Here is a 23369-nt window from a genome sequence, read left to right as displayed (position 1 = left end):
AGAAGGAGTAGGAAAGGTTATATGGGAGGGTAAGTTATACTATGTGCTTTGTCCTCCCTTCCAAACCTAAGCCAATGGCACCAGATACCTGAGAGAGAATGAAAATGCAGATCTGAGGAACAAGGTCTGGATAGAGGGATGTCAGGAAGGTGACAGAAACCATAAGGGCTGGGAGGCTGGTGGTCTGAGACAGACGTGAGAGGACGGAGAGGCTGGGATAAGGACTCAGCAGTAGGGAAAGGAGAGAGGACAGAGATCGTGAGTCCTGACTAATGCAGTCTGGGAACCTCTGTGCTGACTCTGCTTCATCAGACAGACCCCCATCAGCATGTAGCTTCATCATGTAAAGATATAAGGAATACCTGTGGGTTGCCTGAGACTCTGTTTTGCTATGTGTGGTGGATTAGCTTCAGCCAGTAGCCTGACTCCTACCCACCTGCTTTCTCACTCCCCCTCCTCAAGAGGACATCTGGAAAACGAGATGAAAAAGCTCATGAGTTGAGTGTCATGCTTTAAAATCTATATAATCTTGTCCTGTTTTACACTTCTTTACCCCTCTATTCCCTTAAATACTATTCATTCAAGAAACTCTGGACCAAAAGCTAAAAGTCTGCTCTTCTCCCTTCTTTCTTTGGTGTTTGGGATAATTACCAAGGGTAAGACCACAGAATTGCAGACGGACAGACACAAGATCCTCTCTCCATGGTTTGATCTCACTGGACATGAATTCAAAACCTGTATTAACAAGGTGCTATCTTTTGCCTTATCATAACTGGTCTCCCTGAGTTTTAGTCCCAAAGAGGCCTAGGCTATTTGCATGGTATCTGAACTCCCTTCTGTCTGCATCTGTATAGGCAGTTAAACTTGACTAAATTTAAGAGAAATTTACATTAGTACTAGCAAGATCTGAATCATTCGATTCAGATCTTCCATATTGGCAGAACCAGGCCCATAGTAAAGCCCAGAGGAACTGATAGCTTCCCCATGTGAGTGATAAAATTACATTAAAAAATCTGTTTCTTTGACTGATTTCTCACACTGAGTATGTTATTAACATGCATTATTTCCTTTTTCTTTTAATAGAAACTTTGATATTCAATTTCTGGATATAACTTTCAAATATTAGACTATGTTGAACTTGCAGGTTCCTGGAAGCTGATGACTGACATTAGCATTGAAAGATGGTAAATACTGTAATTATACTAAATTCATAAGTAAAATGTTATAGCTAGGAGATGCTTAAAAATTCATGTTTCTCTTAATTAATTTTCAGTAGGAAATAATAAAATAATTTATAAAAGTTTTAATAAAAATGAATGCGTAGAGTTTTTTTTTTTGGAAATAAATGGTGAAAATCAATTATCTTTGGAGAAAAAAAGTAAGATGCATGTTTTTCAATCAATAAAGATCTGATTACACCACAGAAACAATTAAAAATTGGACCATAAAAAGAGCATTTTTTGATTAGTTTTGTCACAGAGAACAGCTTCAAATCCAAATAAAAAGCAGAAGAACTTTTGTTTATTCCTACTTTTTCCTCAGATTTTGATAAGTATCTGCACACAGCACCCTATCTGTGAAAGGTGGACTTTATGAGAAATGATTATAAAGTGTTTTGCAGATTAAAAAAAAAAAAAAAAAAAGCTTCTTCATAGAACAATAAGTATTATAATTGAATTGTTTATCTAGTTTCTGCTGTCAACATTACAAGTGAGATTGCAAATGACCCTACATAACCTATACAGAGCTCTTTTAGAGGGCAGTTCAGACATTGACTGTTCACAACATCAGAGTCGATGAAGCCTTACACACGCTTACCCACCTCCACTCTATCCTACACAACCAACAGTCTTTGTAAGGGAACAGAAAGAAAGACAGCAAGGAATGGGCAAACAAAAAAATGCCTCTATTAATTTTTTATTTTTAAACTGTGTTCTTTTTTAAAAATAATTTGTGGAGCTTATATCCAAGATAACCTTCCTGAGAAAACCAAAATAATAAATCACCAAAATTACAGGTTGAAATTTTCCAGCTCTCCATGATTTGGCAAACTGATAGTTCTGACTCTTGAAAGCAAATGATTAAGCCAATATTTGTAGACAGACTTTTGTTTCACCATTAAGAAAATCATAGAATCATAGAATATCTAAGTTGTAAGGGACCCACAAAGACCATTAAGTCTAACTCCACCCAAAAAATTAAACCACGTGTCTGAGACCATTGCTTAAATGCGTCTTGATCTCTGACAAACTCAGTGCTGTGACCACTGCGCTGGGGAGCCTGTTCCAGTGGCCAACCACCTTCTCGGTGAAGAACATTTTCCTGATATCTAGACTGAACAACCCTTGTTCAGGGGGCTTCAAGCTGTTCCCTCGGGTCCTATTGCTGGTCACCAGAGAGAAGAACTCAGTGCTTGCCTTTCTGTTTCCCCTCGTGAGGAACTTGTAGACTGCAATGACATCTTCCCTCAGCCTCCTCTTCTCCAGGCTGAATAAGCCAAGTGACTTCACCTGCTCCTCATACGTTTTACCCTCTAGTCCCTTTGCCATCTTTGTTGCCCTCCTTTGGACACTCTGTAACAGTTTTATATCTTATACTGTGGCACCCTAAACTGCACACAGTGCTCAAGGTGAAGAGTAGAGCGGCACAATCACTTCCCTTGATTGGCTAGAAATGCTATTCTTGATGCACCCCAGGGTACGGTTGGCCCTTCTGGACTCCACGTTGCTGGTTCATATTCAACTTACTGTCGATCGAACCCCCCAGGATCCCTTTCTGCAGGACTGCTATCCAGCATCTTGTCCCCCAGTCTGCATGTATAGCCAGGGTTGCCCCTTCCCAGGCGCAGAATCCAACACTTGCTCTTGTTAAACTTCATATGGTTGGTGATTGCCCAGCTCTCTAATTTAACCAGATCTTTCTGCAAGGCCTCACCACCCTCGACGGAGTCAACAGCTCCACCCAATTTGCAAACTTGCTCAAAAAACCTTCAAGTCCTTCATCTAAATCTTTTATGAAACCATTGAAAAGGACTGGCCCTAAAATGGAGCCCTGGGGAACCCCACTAGTGACAGGTTGCCAGCCTGATCCAACCCCATGTACATGAACCTTCTGGGCCTCACCCATAAGCCAATTGTTCACCCATCTTATTATGCTTTTAACCAACTGTATTCTGGTGATTTTGTACAGATGGAAACTGTGAGAGACAGTATCAAAAGCTTTATTAAAATCCAGAAATATTACATTGACTGGATTCCTTTGGTCAATTAGCTGTGTGATCTTGTCGTAGAAGGAAATTACGTTTGTTAGACATGAATGCATATACACACTCAGGGGTTTGTTTTAGAACACATATTTCAATATTTCCTTGTCTTGCTTGTCTTATTTTCAAGGGTTGGCATCCAAAGGTTGTCATGCTGCTTCTTAATAACTTTGACATCTGGTCAATTTTCAGAATTAGATGACATGCAGCTTTAATTTTTCTTTTTTCATCCTAGATAAACTAATACAGAAGATTTTCTATCATATACAGAAAAGGCACTTCCATATCAAGCTCACCATTCTGTAAACTGCAGTACAACCAGGACCCATCACAATATGAAGTCTCACCCTGTATTGGGTTTATGTGGCAAGGGTTTAGTAGGAGAGGGGCTGTGGGGGTGGCCTCTGTGAGAAGAATCCAGAAGCTGCCCCATGTCAGATTTAACAGCAGATTTAAGAAAGGGGAAAAAAAAAAAAAAAAAAAAGAGAGAGAAAAAAAAACAACCTGCTGCAACAGCAGCTTGGAGAGAGGTGTGAGAAGCAGCCCTGCAGACCCCAAGGTCAGTGTAGAAGGAGGGCAGGAGGTGCTCCAGGCAAGGAGCAGAAGTTCCCCTCCTTTTTTGCCCATGAAAATAATTGTTGAGTGATCTCTCTGTCTTTATCTCAACTTCTGAGTCTTTTTCATCATATTGTTCCCCCACCACCACCCTTGTTCTTTGAGGAGGGGGAGTGAGAGAGCAGTTGTGCTAGAGTTCAGCTGCCCAGCAGGATAAAACCACCATACACCCATGTTGGAAAAAAATGCTTTTGTTCTCAAGAAGGTTAGGAATGCACCAAAACAAAATGAAAACAAGCAAACAAACAAAAACAACAACAACAAAACAACACAAAGGTTAGACGCTTCCTGCATGAATTTTGAATTAAAAGCCCAACCTATATGCCTGAAGGATTGCCTACTGAAGTATGAGAGCTTGGTCTTTTTTAACGTACCTAACGTTTACAGGTTAGGGCAAAAATCATCACCTGATGGCCTAGTAGTCACAGATGCAAACAGAACAAGCACCCCTTTTTAAACTGTGTTTCTTATTAGCAATCCTGCCAGCTTGAACCTTACAATAAAACTCAATTCACTAGTAGCATCATAATCACTCAGTTCCAGCTATGTGTTCACATTTCCGTACTAACACAATATTTTTCAAGAAACAGTGAACAGCAGATTTATTTATCATCCTAAGAGGTTCCAAAAGGAAAGTTAAGGACATACTTTAATGTGACTTTCATTAGTATTTCTGTATAGGGAGCAATTCAGGACCCTCCAAAGTGCCACCACTAAAACCAATTAGTATCCTTGTGGCGTGAGCTGCCATTCACAATGAGAAAACATCTGTGATCTATTCTTGCATAATTAGTATGTATTTGTAATGCTGTAGATACTTTTCTTTCTCTGCAATTTTTATGCTAATGCAGAAGGCAGAGAGAACAAACTCCTCACTGTTCACTTTCTCCCCACAACTGAATCCTCTCCTCCAGTTCAGCTGAGAAGGGGGACAGCAGTAAGGGAGGGAAAATGGCTGGTTCTTCAGCATGAGAATAATATGTCCCCAGGGCATAGTGGAGCCCTGACCTTCTAACCCAGGGCCACATGGTTGCTTAACAATCAGGGCAGTTCAGAGACATCAGGCATTGTGACAGCACATTTATGAATAAATCAGTTTGTTGCACTTTTTTTTAATGATATTCTTAAAGGAAATGAGAACTTTTGTGTTTCTTGTGCTTGATCTATTTCTAAGATGGAAACTTAGCCTATTAGAAGAATATGCAAATCCCAGTTTTCTTTTTTAAATGTTAATTACAGTCAGTGCAACTCACACCATTTATTTGCACTGTGTGACATTATGTTAAATTCTTTTTCAGTTAATTTATTGTTTGCTACTGATCTCTAGTGCCCTTCAGACACTCTTGAAAATAATTATTTGGGGCTCTATTACAATATTTTAATGAATAACCCCCCTGAAGTGCTACCTGATGACCACCAGCAATATTTAAAAGAGGAACAGGCTTGGAGCTTTGGGTCTTGTTATTTTTAACATTGCTGGAAGTATCTGGAACAAAGCTATTGGTGAACAAGCTTTTTAAAGCTCTGTAATCTTGGAAGTTAAAAGAAAATTTCATACATTACTTCATACATAGGCACTGCTTTGAAAGGCTCTTGCCTGATTGCTAGATTGAATTACGGAAAACTAGATTAGCAGAATCACACAAAAGTGTTAGTTATCTGTCTGCCAATGCAGCATATTTTTGAAATCCTAAATACCTTAGGCCCCACTTCTATTGTTGTAAAACAGAGATTTGTGTATATTTTACAGTGTAAAAGATACTTCTCTTGTCTTGACTTCATTTTAACTATGGAAAATCTAATGCCACCAAATTCCTCAACAGAGACACATTAATTTGGATTATGCTGGAGCCTGAGGTCAGAGCAGACTGATTATTCCTGTTGGAACACCCATTGGGGTGGAGGTGGGGTTGGGGGGTGGTTAGGAAAAAAAGAAAGATAGCCTTATTTTGTATTCAATTAGTCAATTTTCAAACCATTCTCACTCCATGCTCTGAATGACAGAAGATCATAGAGTTAATTATTACCAGCATATATTACATTACAAAATTTCTACTTTCCCCCACATTAGCTGTACTCATTCAGCCACCTCTATCCTCCCCTCCACTCATCTCCCGTCCCTTTCTTTCTTTTACCCTCCCCTCCATGTTAGTTTGTGCCTGTAACAACATACAGCCTGAAAATAATGTTAAATAACAGATATATATACAATTAAATTTCAAACAGAAGTTTCCTGTGAATCTGAATGTTTCTAGATTGTATTCTATAAATAATAACATAATCATATATAATAATAATATTTTAAATATGGACATGAACACTTTTCATCATAACAGGATCAAATAAAATAAACGTATTCAAGAGAACATGATTTATTTACTCATTTTCCAGAAAGCAAATAAAAGTGTATTTTATATACCTAAAATGTCTTTGAATCATTGTTTACTAATAAAGCCAATACCTTCCTTGTTAATCTACTGTTTACATAAAACTTATGTATATATGTACTTAGTAAGGACAAATTCAGTAATGTTTTATTTCTGTCACAAGAAAGTCTGGAAGAAAGTGGCATATTCTTAAGAGAGCATATCAACAGTAGAGTGCCAAACATCATCAGATTGTGACTAATGCTCACTCCATTTTACATCTTAAATACTTTTGCCTTGTATTTGTTTTGTGCTATCTGAAGTTAGGTTTTTGAGTAGGCGCTTCAGAGCAAATATAAGCCTGTATGCTTCACTGCAGTTCAAGAGCACTCTTCTCTCCACAAATCCCCTCCTACTGCTTCCTTTCCATCTACTCAGTGCCTTAGCCTCTCATGAACTAGACTCTGTAAGTCATTTAGCACCCTTCTTCAAGAAGGCTCAGGCACTGCCACCTTATGCATATGAAGTATCAACAAGATGCCTCCTCCAGATGCACTCTACATAAGCAGTCCAATGAGCTAATTTACCAATAGAGAATCTCAGAAAATGACTTACATCCTTCCTTACTCCTCCTTTTTATTTCCTTTCCTGTTTTCTCCTCTTTTCTCTTCCTGCTCTTTTTCACACAATTATGAGTTTGATGGGCTAATGCTTGTGAGTCCTGTTGTGTACGAGGCTGTAAAATATACTCCCCAGGCTTGACAGTTCTTTCAGCTCAAGAAGAACATCTCTGCAAAAGTGGCAGAAAACCATACGTCACAACAACTCCATTGTAGTGACAGACAATCAATGAAAACAAGATAATATCAATAAAATGTATATAAAGGTTATGATGTTCACTATTTCTGGGCTGCATCATTGATAAGATGTCAGTGACAGAACAGTAGGAACTGACACAAAGCTGTGACACAGATTTTCTAAAATTGGGGTCACCAGGTGTTTGTCAATAAAAACAAAAAACAACAACAACAAACAAAAAAACAAAGAAACAAACAAAACAGGCATGCTTCCTGGCCACTTGGGAGCTGTTGGTTAAGGAGTCAAGTAATATAAGATTAGGGCTATTTAATGTTAACACAGAAAACTACCCAAAACTCCTGTAAAGTAAGAGCTCATTAGGGGCAGAACTGACAGTGAAGGTATTTCCTGCAGCTGAGCTTCCAAGACAAAATGCTTGTATATATAAAGATGGGGGGCAGGGCAGGAGAGAGTATGTTAAAAATATATAACTGTGTTTTCTATATTGAAAAGGGGATGATTAATAGAAAACCCTGCAGCATCAGATTTAATCCATCTCTGATGTGCAGCATCACCCAGCATTTTACATTATAAGATTTTAAGATGCAACCTTGCTTTCTTTCTGAAAGATTTCTTGATTCACTGTAAACAAACTAATTTGCTTAAATATTGAAATATACTAAAAGACACTAAATTTGTATTTAGAACTAGAGCCAACTTTGGAATTTTCTAGTAGTGAATGGAAGAAGTGTAATTAGCACGTTACAACTAAAAAAATAATATAATAGTATATGAATTTGACGTCTCTGTCTGTGCTCCATGATAATATCTCCACTGTTTTGGCACAGTTCACTTTTGACTGCATTTCAAGAAAATCTGGTTTGAAAGTACTCTGTCTAACAATCTCCTTTGTATGTGCCATGAGGCTCACTCAGCTCCTAAGAAGCATATTCTTACCATCTCTGCTATGTAGCCGTCCTTGGACTGTGCCACGTGAGCAGCATAAAGTAAGATTTAGCAAATTGGCAAATTTTGTCACCTATACGTATATGTATACGTATAGGTGTATGTGTAAGGATACACATACATGATAAGGATTCTTCATACCTTCAGAAGGTAGCTGAGAATTAAAACGTAACTGAGAAAGAAGCTGTCTGAGTCACGGCTGGGGTGGGGCGGCGTGGGCAACAGACAGACCACCATAGTTGAGAAAAATAAGCAAAGGGAGTCAAACACTGCTCTTACTCTTTGTCTTTCGCAGGAACCAAGATAGATGGGACTGAATGATCTGCCACTGTAAAAAGTAGTGAAGAGCTTTCTTCCATGGGAAGTCATCTAAACTCCTATTTCCTTGAGTGTGCTCAGTATTACCCATAATTAATCAGTAAAGTTGTGCAGGCTCAAAAAAATATTCCAAGATCACTTCTGTGATGTCAGCAGAGCCTTTATTTTTCTGAGCTTAAATAGTTGATGGTTGTTTGACAGAAACACAGCTACCAGCAGATCTGAAACTCTGGAGCTCCAGAAAGATCCAGTATTTCAGGGATACACACTCCCAACTAGCAGTACAAGATTAAAACCTGGATTTAGGAAGAAAAACAGACATCTCTTTTACAGGAAAAAAAAAAAAAAAAAAGACTCTCTATTAAATTGCACCTTAATTGGACCTTATTTTTCAATGCATTCTTTTTCTGGTAAGTTTACTATGCCATATTAGTAAGACATGATGGTTGGCTGAAAGTAAAGGAAACTTGAAGGAGCCAGAGAAATACCAACTGACAGAAGTATGCTCAAAGACCTTTCTTTCAAAGGAAGCTCATAAAATATGTAGCCCAGCTGTTCTTTACTTTCTAATCAGGCTTTCTGATATAATGAAAGTTCATCCAGAATGACAATTTTTCATTCATGTGATGCGTCTAGCAAGAAAATGGAAAAAGCAAATAATGGTAAAAGAGGATCAGCTTAATCCATTTCAGCTTAACTGTGCAGGTGAACTTGGGAGGAAATGATATTGAACTGAAATCTATGAAATTTTTCCCTCTTCATAAAACCTCTTTTAAATAGCAAATATTTGTTGAAGATTGCCCTGTATTATTGATGCTGCTAATTAGCTAATGAAATACTCTGGTTTTGCTGCTACCTCTGGCATTTCTATCTGCTTACGGTATAAATAACCATACCACTGTCCTCACTCATAATGTGATTATATATCATATGTCCTATATAGCATATTATGCAGCACTTACTCCTACAAATATTCGAAAATACCTGCCCAATACTGGCCACACTGGTTGTCCTGGTAGCAATGGTTTTGCACAGCATGCCAAAATTTTTCATATATATGAGCATCACCTCTCTGACAGATACAGTGAGATATTCACAGCAATTAGAATAGTGTTATTGATGGTAATCAAGGATTGACATCATCTCCTGCTCAGCCCATATTATTTGATATAAAAAGAAGCTCAATTAGATCTGTGTTCAGAGTCTGGGTTTGCATTAAGTTGTGGAAGTGGCAATTAATTGGAGATTCCCATTTAAGCAGGTAAAAAAAAAAAAGAGGCATTTGGGTAGTTGTTTTCACTTTTAATGAGAGCACATTTTATTCATAAGATCAGAAGTGTGACATGTTCTATCTCATGTTACAAAAATAATGATGTTTTGGGTCATCTGAGATGAAAAAAAGGAAAAGCAAGACAGAGAGAGAGCTATAGGCCTGTTCTTGACTTATAATAGTCTTTTTCTGTGCAGCCATCACTAAATGCCAGGCTGCTAAATAACTTGAAAAATTGCTAGAATTATTTATTGTTTTGGATTGGGAAACAAATATCATTTGTAGATCAGGCATTTAAAATAACTGTTTTGATATTCAGGCAGTACCAAGCAATGAGACAGCTTGTCAGTGCTTCCCTTATAAAACACGCATTTCTTAAAAAAAAAAAAAAATCCCATTTATTGTCAGTTAAAATGAAAAACATTTAAATCAGCTTGTCTATTTTTGAAATGAAGATCAGCAAAAATCAAAACAAAACAAAAAAAAATGTTTTAACTGTTTCCAGGTTCTATTTATACTTTCTTCATACTTTTTTCTAACAAAGAAGCATTTTGCTTTCCAGAGGAAAATTCAGGAAAGCCCATATGAAGCATTATGTTGTTTTAAGCCCAGTTCTGCTAATTAATATATTTTCCTGGTTCACAGGCTGGACAATGCAGATGCATTAATTTTAAGAGTTAGGAAGCCATCAGCAGTGTCATTCCCCATTGCTTTATGGGTAGCACATTGAAGATATTTGCCTCATGTCCTCTTTCTCCTTCCTATTCAAAGCACTCAGATTGTGGTTGTATTTGCACACCCAGAGGCAAAGGAATCTGCAGAGAACTGTCTGATTGTACCCCAAAGTGAGCAGATAACCAAAGTAGTAGGCTAATTTATAGTTTAATTTACTGCAGACCAGACTCCAAAAGAAATTATCTGCACCTCACTCTATGAAATCAATGAGACTATTTGCAGAGTAAGGGTATGGGCAGACAAGCAAACTTCTGTTGAGTGAATTGCTCTGTCAGCTAAAATGCATGAAGAAGGGATCAGCATGAGGTTGCTGATGCAGTCCAACCTAGTTTACTCTGAGCAAATTGGTTGAGTGCCCATCCTATATCAAAATGTTTTCTGCAGTGACTCACACATTTATTTAGAAATACAATATCTGCTCTTTAATTCATTGATACCAGTGTTCAGAGAAGCATTGTCGAAGTCAGTAGGGTTACATGAGCATGAGAAGGGAATCAGGTCAGCAGTATTTCAACTAAAGCAACAGCTAAGACTAAATCCCACACAAAATCCTGCTCAAGAAAATATTTATAGAAGCTTGCAGATCTGCTGCCTATCAAGTGGCTCCCTCCATAAAAGCACCAGTTGAACCACCTGTTCTACTGTAGGTCAAATTTGTCTTTAAAGGCCAGGTCTGACATGCTGGCTGCTAATGCCAAGCCAAGAAATGGAAAGCTGCAGGGCTTTCTCTACTTCTTGTAGACTGATGACCTTTCCAAAACCTAATTACAAAATACAATGTATTGATATTTGGGGATTGCTCACTATAATCGTAAGCTGCACATTTGTAAAAACTTTGTATGGTAACTATTTTACTTGCCATATAGGCTATATGATATTTTGGTAAGATCTGTGTAGTATGAGGTAAAGCACGGCAATATGAAATAGTAGCATCCTGTGAAAGACTAGAATAGTTGCTGGCAAAAAAAAGAAAAGGAGAAAAAATAAAATAAGTTTTATCACTGTCTTACAATGAAATGTTTGATAAAGAAAAGAGCTAAACTCAGGTTTCTAGTGTGCTTTTATAATGACATTACTCTTATAGCTTCCATTGGTTCATGTTTGCTCATAGAAAACTGAGAATTATAGTTTCCATCTTAGAAAAGAGTAAGAGTTAACAAAACAACAACAACAACAACAAACACAATAAAAATCGCAGAGGGCTAGAAACAAACAAACAAACAAACAAAAAAAACACGCACAAAAACAAAACAACATCAACATCAACAACAAAACAACAACAAATCACCTTTCAAAATTCCAAACAAACAAAATCAGATATCTAAAATTCAAAAGCAGAAGAGAACTGAATACCACATATTCTTGGATCAACCAATAACTGAGCTTGACAGTATGAACCTTAGACACATATTACGTAGGATATGAGTCCAGTCACTTAGCAGGCAGATGTTTTTATGTCCCATCCCTTTGGGTGTGGCAGTGCTGCCCTCAGCCACACCAGGCCAACCTTGTAACGAGAAATGGAGTTTATGCTTCTTTTCCAGTTTCCTTTCCACCAAATCATCATGATGGCTATCAAGTGAAGTTCTAACATCTGGTGATCACATGATTTCCTTTTGCTGAAAATATCTGCAATCTGCTCCTTATCTGAGTCCCAAGGAAGAAAGAGAAGCAGTGGGTTTAGGAGCATCGTTGTGGAGTTACAGTTACTGTGGAAGTCCCAAAACAGCTGGCAACACTGAGTTTCCTCCTGTTTAATCCCCACATAGCCTGTGCTTCCCCTTGAGTTTCATCCATCATACTTGAGTCTAAACATGAATTTATTTAAAGACACACAAACTGAAAAGGGTTAAAAGAAATTACCTAAAAGCTTAAATCTAAAAGCAGATCAAAGAAGGTTTCTAAGCTGACAGGTGAAGATGAGGCTCTTAAAACATTATTTATTGTTATCTAGGCCTTATTGCAATCTCCTGTTACAAAAACATTTCACAGATGACATTTAAGTGAATATGGTAGTATTATAATTACACATAACATACTTGTTATGATTGTTTCTAGTTATCTGCATCCTTTTATTTTGTCATACATGAAAAGTTCCTTTGTACTATACATTTATTTGCCAGTTCACTGTATAGTCGAAATGTCTCCTTTACAAATAATTTAACCTAACCAGTTAGGCAAAACAGCATCCCTGGAAATTAGTTCAGTCCAACTGAAGCAACTGTAGCAATATCAGCTACATAAATAAATGAATTAAAGTATACCTGCATCAAGTAACAAAGTACTATTTACAGATCATTCAGCTGTCTTTGAGATGATAAAATTCACATGACAGTACAGTGTGGTGAAAGAGCCTGAAAATAGTGTAGGCATCCATGTGTATGGGTGCATTTATGTGAAGACTGTAAACCTTCTGGTCAACCCAAAATCAATTAGATCAAGTGTACTGCTAGGAAACATGGCCATGTTACCTCCTGAGCTGAGGTGGCTTATAGAAACACAAGCGTAGATACCTGCCTAGTGCTCCCCACTATTTCTGTTTCTGGGATATTTTCTGTGTCCTATGTTGTGCTGTTCAAAACCTTACTCCGTCCTGTTTATGAATTTTGAAAAGAAAAGCAGTATCATTTACAGTAAGCCAGAAGCACAGCTAGCAGCCAAGGAAGAGCGCACTGGAAGGAGCAAACTAACAACAACAACAACAAAAAGTCATTTGATACTGGAGTGACTAACCTCTGCCAAATAGAAAGTTTAACTCCAAAGAACATCCCACATAATTGTCGCCATATTTCTTCCATTGCTGGTACAGCTGCATGACATTGGACTGCACTAGAATAGCACAAAACACAACTAGGCATAAGTTTGTTCCACTTGGGGATTAACATTTATTGTTAATCAGATTTCCACCGTGTCTATATATATAGCTATTATTCTGAGATTCTCATTCTCCTCGATGAACATAGCTGTGGCTCTGACAACTCCTAAGACAGAATGACCCCTCTGACACAGGATGTGCTGCACTCCCAGTGACATGGCAGTGCTACCAAGAATAGCTGCCAGAAGACAAGGAGTCATTGCCATTTGCACAAAGGTTTGTACCACTAAGGAATGAAGCCTTGTGAATCTACACATTCCCAAAATAAAATGTTAATGTTTTCATCTGAGCTATAGAAAGAAAGCAATTTCAAATACTTTAAAAAAACAAACAAACAAACAAACAAAAAAACCACCTTTCTTTATGAATATGTTCTACATTAAGCTTTCTATCACAGTCATGTTCCAGTCTGGGAGAATAAATGTGTGTCAAAATTTTGCAATATCCACTAGAAGAGAAATTGTGCTTTCCATTCATCACCATCACTGTAAATTTAACATATAGTCATCATCGTAAGCTTAACATACAGTGAGGAAATATTTTTGTATATTTTTGTATCTGCAGCAAGTAGTCTCTACAGTTATGGAATTCAGAAAATTTCCCTGCTGAATTTTCACAAAGGATGTATCTCAGTTCAGCTTTTAATAGGAACTGTTTTCCTGAGTTGGCATTTCCTGGTAAGAATTTGCAAATGCTGTTTTCTGTGTTGTAGTGCATGAAAAGATCCTATTCCAAAAGCTCTCATGCAATATAAGTGTATCAGTTATGCACATGTTTATCCAGTTGTCATTTATAAATACAACGTCATCGGTCCCAGGCCTGTTTTGGCACAGAAAATACTGTCTGTGGTTTTTTTTTTTCAGTTTCATTTTTCTTGTTTGTTCCTAACAAATAAGAAAGTTGAAGAATAATTAAAGCACAGACCAGTACAAAAATAACCTCATAGTAAACAAGTGTGCTTAAGCAATATAAATGATAATTTATTTTACAAGCAGAGATTAAAAGAGCTTTGTTTGTTCAGCTTCTCAGAACAATGTCTGAGAAGGGATATGAACTGTTCCCTATAAATGTATCTGGGCATGTAAACATGAAAGGAGAGAAAAATTACTTAAGCAACCAGTAAAATATTGGCACAATGACAAATGAGTATAAACAAGCCATGAATTAATTATGGTTAGAAATTAGGATAAGTAGAAATACCTCTTCTTTCAGGCTGATAATAATAACAACAATAATAATAATAATATTCTGCCCAGTTGCTCTGTATTCAGCCTGAAAAGTATATTCATCTTATGCTTGTTACAAAAGTAAATTTGTGTGAAAGCATAAATATGTGTACAATCTGACATGTATCCTATAACATTTACTACAGAACTATAAAGGTTTACCCCATCAGTCTTGTGAAAAGCAAAGGAAAAAAAGAAACCAGAAAGAACTAACAGAAAAGTGTGAATATCCTTACACCTTCTGGTTTTTTTTGGAACTAATTTTAGATTCTGTGGGGTCAGATTACTACTAACCTTCCCCAAAAGGGAACAGAGTGAATAAAGGCCTGCCCCTGGACTCCCACACCATAAAATCTCACTCTGTCCATATTCTTCTCCAAAGCTGAAAGCACTCCTTTCCTCAGTAAAACATGTTCCAATCCAAAAAATAAAATAGCAAAAAATTCATTTTGGCATATCAGAGAGGTTTAAGGGATATTTTGTTCCCCTATGGTAGGGCAATTCCTCATTTTCCCTACAATGAAACAAGTTTTTTAACAGACAGAAAAATCAGCTTTCTTGACAAATATTTCTTAAGCTCGAGTCTTTATTACTTACCCATTTATAAATTGTCTGTAAATGTATTTTTAAAATGACTATGTTCATCCTATACTTCAAATTATTCATAAACATGTCCAAGAAATAATTCTTCTTCTGCAGACTGCTTGCAAAATGCATATTTATCTGGAATTGAAAATTCATGCTATGTAGCTAATTGGCCTTCACAGAGGGCTTAAGCAGGCCTGAAGGGTGCCTAGGGCTTGTGCATTTCCTCCAAATGAATTTACATTTCTAAATTCCTCAGTCTACTTTATCTGGAAATCAAGTCTCTTCCCCAGCCCCCTTCCTGCGTGTACCTCAGTACAATATTTGTTTGTTTTGATCCACTCTCTCCTAAAATAATGAAACACATTCAGTCTCCCTCACTAAGTTAAAGCCTATTTAAAAATATTTTTAATTCAGTTTAGAAATAAGTCGGCAGTCAAAAAAATGTATAAAGAAAGTGTATCTTTCACTTAGATTTTAGTCAGATATTCATCTTCAGTTTTTCTCCAGTAAGATCAATTTTCTCCATGCAACTTTTAGCTCAAAATTTTTATTTCTACATGCACTGTACATTCTTTAACTGCATAATATTTAGACCTCTTAAAATGCAAAGTGATTTAGCCAGTATTGGGTATGACTATTATTCTTCCAATACCAATCACATTCATCAATAATACCACATTATGTTACAATGAAAATGTAAGAGAAATAATGTATAAAAAAAAATAAAGAAATCTGTTTGATTCCATAATGTCACTAATCACTCACTGCTTTCAGATAAAAATTGTAACTTTCGTAGGCAAGGAGATAATGCACATCATATGTGAATGAATTTTAACTTTTCTCTCCCCCACCATTCTCATCAATATTTAGAAAATTAATTTGTCAACATCTTTTCAAGAAAATGTAAAAGCTTTCAAATCTCAAAGCCCTGCTATAACAATTTTTTTGGCAGGAATATTTTTGAAAAGTTCTGGATGGTCTTTGACTGGGAGCTCTGAGACCTGTCAGAACTTCTGAATGTGTTATGTTTCCAGTGTTATGAAAATCTGAGTGACAATACTGGAAGAAATTTTCACAAAACTGGACTTTGGACAAACTTCAAAATTATTGACCAACATTTAGAAGTATTTACTCTCGGTTGTGAGGATAAGTAAGAACTGTTAGTGTTCAGAGCAATCAGAGGCTTTGCTGGCCACATATATATCTAACCAATCTAGTAAAAGCTATTAAAAATATTGCTAAAACAAACAAAAAAACAACAACAACAACAACAAAACACATTTCACATTCTAATGGATATTCTGTGTTAGTAAATAGAGTAGGGCCAGACAAATTTAGAAAACTGTAGGTATACCTAGGTTTAGGATCAGCAGGTGTGTTTATTGATATTCTTAAAAGTAGTGGGCTGCTTGTGGAAACATTAGTTTTCAAGGTACAACTGATGACTAGCAAATCTTGTGAAGTTCTGCCTAACATTAAATACCTGCTGTTAATGGTGGCAGTTTAAGGTATGAGTTACAACATAGAAGCTGAGATCACCTGAACAATATAATTACTGAGAAAGGGCATGTCAGGTAGAGAGTGTCTGGACTCTACTTCATTTTATTTCTGGAGCTGATGAAAGCTGCAATTTGTTACTTAGTTAAACCCAGCAGATTAATGACTTATCAAATTAGAGATGCTGTATACTGCATCAAAGTCACAACCAAGTTATTCAGATCCCCAATCTATTAAATCAAATCTATAATTTAGCAAACCATATCACTCATTAAAAGCATTCCTTGATCAGCCATGCTAGGATGCTAATCGATATCACCATCCCAGCTAAGGACTTCACTGTGCTTAGGTCACCCAGGATAGTGGGAAAGTAGTATGACAGTGCAAACCCTCATGAGTGGATGAATTACTTCAGTGTAAATATGCTCTTTCTATACAAATGCTCCATAAATGTGCACCATTCCTAGGCTAATCCCTGGAAATAATCTGTTATTTTCATCAATTTTGACTTAGAACACTACAATATGGACTACTAACCCCAAGAAATCCCTGGTTTGAAACACGATTTCAGAATAAATCATCATAATGTATCAGAGAAAGGTATCAGAAATTATCACAAGGTGTCAGAATACAGCATCACAAAAGGTCAGAGAAAGTTGTAAAATGCAGTTCTGCAGATTAAGGTCTCTTCTCTATAGAGCAGATGCACAGAGTTTGATGCAGAAAGATGTTAAAACACCTGGATAAGGTACAGAAGAGTCAATGTTCCTTTTGCACATACAAGCAATGATGTTCATGTGAACAATAGGATTTTTTCCCTTGACTTAATTCAGTCATTTTGTTGTGGAGCAGGTGAATCTGAGACTCATCAGCACCCAGAATATTACATTATACCTGAACATGTATAAAAAGTAGGTGTAGAGCTTGGAATCACAGAAACAGTAGATCAAAGATGGTAGAAAGAAAGGAGGAGTAATGGGATTTCTTCCGTAGCCACTTAACTGTACAAGAACAAGCAACACATTAGATAAATTCTTCATGAATTTGAAGCTGCCTTTCCTTACTGACCTGCCTTTCCTTACTGACAAATTCAACAAGAATTTCAAAAGACAGGGGTGATGTTGAGACATGTACAAATCTGTAGACATATATTTTTTCTTTCCATACCCTGTTTACTGATAATTTTGATCATTTCTAAATTTCTTAATATTTCTCATTTTATCATAACTTCTTATCATTTGTATCAGTTCATATAAACCCTGTTCTTGCTAGTACTAGCCCTGATCTTGCACCTGCCACTTTTGCCTCTGGATCCACTGATACTTTCTTAGTCACTTTGTATTCACCCTAAATTGCAGACAAATGATTCAAATAGGAGTATGTATTGGGAATTTCTTACCAGTTATTTCTCATTACAGCTCTTCTTCTTGAAGCTAAATAGTCTTGTGTTTGTTTCTGGCCTCCATCAGTTAAAGAGATTAAAAACCTGGAGTTGGATGTAGCTGGATCCCACCTTCATGAAAGGGAGAAAACTGGGGAATACAGAAAGCATTTAGGGACACAGTTCCCTATCCTGAGATTTGGGACAGACTGCCAAAGAGGCTGGGCTGCCTAGGACTTCAGAGACAGTGTGAGTCTTAGGAAAGGGGAAAAAAAGAAAAAAAAAAAAAAGAAAAGAAAAGAAAAAAAAAGGTCAATAATAAGAGGAAAAGGAAAGCAGCAGGGCAGAAAATTTCATTTAAGAGAGATCTCTGAAGAGACATTGGGTCGAAGGCCATAAACACTCCAGCTGCAGCAAGAAGACATGGACTGGGAGGAGATCTCACCACAGGAACAAGAAGAGGACAAAAGATGATTTATAAGCCCAGAAGCAGCAGAAACCATAACAAAATGCTTTAAAATAAACAAGAAAAAAAGATTAAATGCTTCCTTTAACCTCCTCAAACTGTATTAACATTGCTGCTGACAAAAATTACACTGCCTAGAGTGGACAGACTCACTTCAAGCTAGTCCACAAGCCAAATCCAAGGTTTCCCCAGTCATTTTAAATAATATTTATTACAAAAAGCAGAAGTGTTCATATTCCAGTGATATTGGGGTTCTCTCTTAAACAGAAAAATAAAAAAGATTTTGAAAGAGAAAAGGCTCTCTTCAATGTGTATTGCTCTGGGAAACATCAGGCAACCCCAGGGGAGAGTGAAAAGGCAGTGGAAACAGGAAGTGCATATAGCAGTAGTATAGTACACCAAAGCTAATTAAGAAGCCAAGAAAAATCTACAGCAGAGGTGCCTGGAGGTTATAATAGAAAAGAACAGAACAAAAAAAAAATGGAATGGAATGGAATGGAATGGAATGGAATGGAATGGAATGGAATGGAATGGAATGGAATGGCATGGAATGGCATGGCATGGCATGGAATGGAATGGAATGGAATGGAATGGAATGGAATGGAATGGAATGGCATGGCATGGCATGGCATGGAATGGAATGGAATGGAATGGAATGGAATGGAATGGAATGGAATGGAATGGAATGGAATGGCATGGCATGGAATGGCATGGCATGGCATGGCATGGCATGGCATGGAGTAGAGCAGAGCAGTGCAGAGCAGAGCAGAGCAGAGCGGAGTGGAGCAGAGCGGAGCAGAGCAGAGCAGAGCAGAGCAGAGCGGAGCAGAGCAGAGCAGAGCAGAACAGAACAGAACAGAACAGAACAGAACAGAATAGAATAGAATAGAATAGAATAGAATAGAATAGAATAGAATAGCCTTTGCTTGCCTTTGCTTCCTCCCCTGAACATTCTGTAAGTGTTGTGCAATCCCAAACTGCTTTTCCCCTGCATGCCACAATGTATCCCACACCCTACTAATGGGCTGAAGAGTATCCTAGCAGGATATTATTTGGACTCCCTCTCCTGCCCTTGTCTCTCTGATCTCCTTTGTGGGTGTGCAAGAGAGCTTTTATCACATAACCTAATAAATCCTTCAAATAAATGTATATGTAAAGTGAAATGCAGTTATAAAACTGATTTGGCAACAAAGCTACAAAGATCCAGTAGAGAATACTATGTGGGTAGAAGTCACATCTACTTTCACAGCAAAATTACTTAATTTTGTTTCTTTACTGTATTAATATTCTAAAAGGTAGCTAGATAGAGAAGTATTTAAACTTTCAAAAATATAAATAGAAGTTATGCACAATAACATTTGCACATTACTCTTATATCACTGGAAGGTTTTACTATTGTGCTACCTTGACATTCACAACAATGACACTATGGTGTAGTATGCCCAGGTTTTCAGAACTCCACATTTTGAGTCTCCTCTCTCAGCACAATCAGAAACATGGCAGAGAGGTCAACATGTTTTTAGCTTAAACACCGCTCTTCCATAATTCTGATTAATGAATTTCATTTCAGTGTTCACTCCATCAACTACCTAAAGTTTTAACCTGCTACCAAATCAATAGAGACCTTCTAGTGTTCATTATTCAACTCTCAAATGCTTTTCTTTCCTTATCATTTCTTCCCCTGTCTTCGTTAGGTATATTAAGCACTTTGGCAAAATGCTATAAAGCCTCTAGCATAATACAGAATTACTTTTCCAAGTTTAAATTTAATCTACCTCTCTTTACAGTACAAAGTTACATTCCCTGGAGTTGCAAATGACAAAGTAACAGCATGGCATTAATTCAAAGGACTTATGTGTCCAAGTTAGATGAGCTAGGTCACCTACAGATTGGATGATCACAGATAATCTTTCATAATTGAGCAGTTACTATGAGATGTTTCTGTGTTCAGTCAATACTTCAGTTTATAGGTTGTCATTGGTCTTATCCATACTACCTACCCAGTTTAAAGAAGACACAACACTTTCATCCTTGAAGAAAACACTTAATCTCAAATAGATTACACTGCACTGACATTAAATTCGTATGCACAGGAATATATATATTTGTACAAAATACAAATATATATATATGTATGAAACCTTAAACCCAGCTGTAAGAGGGTATACCATATTTTTGTAAGGATTAATGACTCTGACAAACTTGGTCTTGGGTATTGGCATAAAAACATTGTACAAATATCTTCAGTCAGTGAGGCACACTACATTTAGCCTCATTTATCATAATTAGTTTAAGTATTTTCAACATTATAATAAAGGCCACGGAATTGATTTTAGTTGTTTATTTATTTTAGAGAAAATATTTTCCATTTGTCATCATCATTTCTGCTTTGCACTTGGCCTTTTAATCAAAACGTGCACAGTCAGTTCTGTTCATCCTATGCTTATTCACTGATTACTTTTGCTCATGGTTTATGTTTGCTGACTATTGGTTACTGCTGGGTAACCAATAGTCAGCAGGATGACTCACTGGCATGATACGCAGCTATTATACTGTTCTAGGAGATCACTGAAAGAAAAGATGCTGGACTGACTGACTGACTGCCTTCTAGCACCTTCTCCTAGTCTGTGGACCTGCATATCATAAAATTGAGTGATAAAACAGAAATTACAATTTTTGCCACCCAAGGAACTGATGAGGCAGTGCCTGAGCCCATGTCAGAATTGACTGATATTGCAGTTATGCTTTAAAAACTTCATTATTTCTTTGTTACCTTCAACACTTCAGTTATGAAAACTTATATATATATGTAAATATAAAAACTTTCTTTAGAAATAAACTAAACCAAACAAAAAAAAGGAAAGAGAGAAAGAGAGAAAGAGAAAGAGAGAAAGAGAGAGAGAGAGTTAAAGAAAGAAAGAAAGAAAGAGAAAGAAAGAGAAAGAGAAGGAAAGAGAAGGAAAGAAGGAAAGAAGGAAGGAAGGAAGGAAGGAAGGAAGGAAGGAAGGAAGGAAGGAAGGAAGGAAGGAAGGAAGGAAGGAAGGAAGGAAGGAAGGAAGGAAGGAAGGAAGGAAGGAAGGAAGGAAGGAAGGAAGGAAGGAAGGAAGGAAGGAAGGAAGGAAGGAAGGAAGGAAGGAAGGAAGGAAGGAAAAAGAAACAGGAAGGAAGGAAGGAAGGAAGGAAGGAAGGAAGGAAGGAAGGAAGGAAGGAAGGAAGGAAGGAAGGAAGGAAGGAAGGAAGGAAGGAAGGAAGGAAGGAAGGAAGATCCTCATTAACAAACACAGGACGAGTAACTGTATCATTAAAAAATGTTATCCAGGATATTTTAATACATAAAGAGAGAATGGAATAAATCTTGCATAACTTGTACTTAAGTACAGACTGTAAAGTCATTAAAAAGTTTGCCAATAAGCAATTTGCAAAAAGAAGCAACAAACTCAGATTATTCTTGACCTGCAGTCCCTCCTTACTAGCTCAAAACTGAAAAGTAGACCTATTTTAATTAACAGATTTTACCAACTGGAAAAGACAACAAATGAAAAAAAAAAAAAGTCTCTGTAAAGTTTTCTAAAAGTTTGACCTGAAAGAGCCTTTCAAAGACTAGATTGGAAAGAAACATGGAACACTATAAACAGATACATTTACAGAAGCGCTCTAAGCAATACAATCTTGCTTTTACTTAATATACATGGAGAATATTGATAGTAGAGCTCAATTATAAGTGACAGGGAAAGGTACTGAAAATTAATTTGAATAAAATGAAGGCCATCGATCATTGTCACCAACACTAAAAAAGAAAAATAATTAAAAAAATAATAATAAAAAAAAAACAACCACCAAAATCCAAAAAATGACAGCTCAGCATATTTGGGAGATAATTGAAAAGCAAAACAATAAATCTCCTTTTATAGTTATTTAGGTCAAATAGAAATCATAAAATACAAAGGTAGAAAAGAACTGGTCTAACCACAAACAGATTTGCATTTATGAAAGTTAACAAGAGAGTATTCTTTCCCAAGTCTGATAAATAATAGGATCTACAACCAGCATATCTATCAGGTAACTTATTCTTCAGAAAAGTGGTGCAGAATTTGAATGAGTAACAGCTACACTATGTCATAAAGCAGAGTTTGAAAATAAGCAGGCTAGAAACAGAGCAATGATATCTTTTTTTTTTTTTTTTTTTTTTTTTTTTTAGGAAAACTTTCCTCTAGAAATATAGATAGTTTCCAGCTTCTGAATAGTACAATTCAGTAGTATTGCTTGAAGCTTGTAACTGGCAAATTAATCTATCAGCCACAGACATGAATGCTGAACAGAGATGTTCAGAGACAACTTGTATTGATATTGAATTGGGGGATAGAAGAGAACAGAGAATTTTACCAAAACTATTGATAAAGAAATTTTATCTTCACCTCAGTTTCACCAGAAAAGGAAAGTTAACTTGTATTTTGTGTCCTCAGCTAAAGGAAAATGTCTCAGCTAACCCTCATCATTATTCCTACTGAGTTTTTATTCTTCTCATTTGCACAAGACTACTTTAATCAAATTTATTTTTATTATTTGAAATTATTTATAAGTAAAATGCTGAATCATCAAACTCTGGTAACAGATCTTTAAGTTAATGTGAAGCAAATTAACGACATGTCATTTTAGAGCATTGTTTTTTTGAAAATTGACCTAGGTTAGATACCAAGAAATTCTTTTGCATGCCCTAGCATTTAGCATTTCAACACTACAGAAAGAGGTAAGGGGCCTGCCAGAGAAGGTTTCACCTGCAGTACAGTGGAAGAGCTCAGCACATCACTACAGCACCTACAACAAAGTGCAGTCTGCATGACAAAGTCAACATGCTGAGAGGGAGCCATCTAGAGTTACTCAGCAAAGAAATACACCAGAAGGAGGTGCATCTGAAACTCACTTCCAAGATGTTCTCTTCAAGACTGCAGAAAGAAAACTGGGAATACACAGATGTATCCCAGAAGAGGGGCCTGATAAAGATTCTC

The 23369-nt window shown here is 36.8% G+C and overlaps 1 long non-coding RNA gene across 3 annotated transcripts in view; it reads right to left on the bottom strand.

Annotated features, from left to right (window-relative positions):
* The window catches only part of LOC106044717 (uncharacterized), a 492161-nt gene that overhangs the window by 17749 nt on the left and 451043 nt on the right, over positions 1-23369 (bottom strand). For all 3 annotated transcript variants that reach the window (XR_010830074.1, XR_010830075.1, XR_010830073.1), the window contains exons 5-6: positions 6859-7033; positions 437-469 (exon numbers count right to left, since the gene is read on the bottom strand). This is a non-coding gene — a long non-coding RNA (uncharacterized lncRNA). The remainder of the gene's footprint in view (positions 1-436; positions 470-6858; positions 7034-23369) is intronic.

This window comes from Anser cygnoides, chromosome 3 (genome assembly GCF_040182565.1).
Source record: "Anser cygnoides isolate HZ-2024a breed goose chromosome 3, Taihu_goose_T2T_genome, whole genome shotgun sequence".
NCBI classification, from domain to species: Eukaryota; Metazoa; Chordata; class Aves; order Anseriformes; family Anatidae; genus Anser; species Anser cygnoides.
Note: the sequence above shows the minus strand (reverse complement) of the source record. Positions and strands in the feature narration are given on the sequence as shown.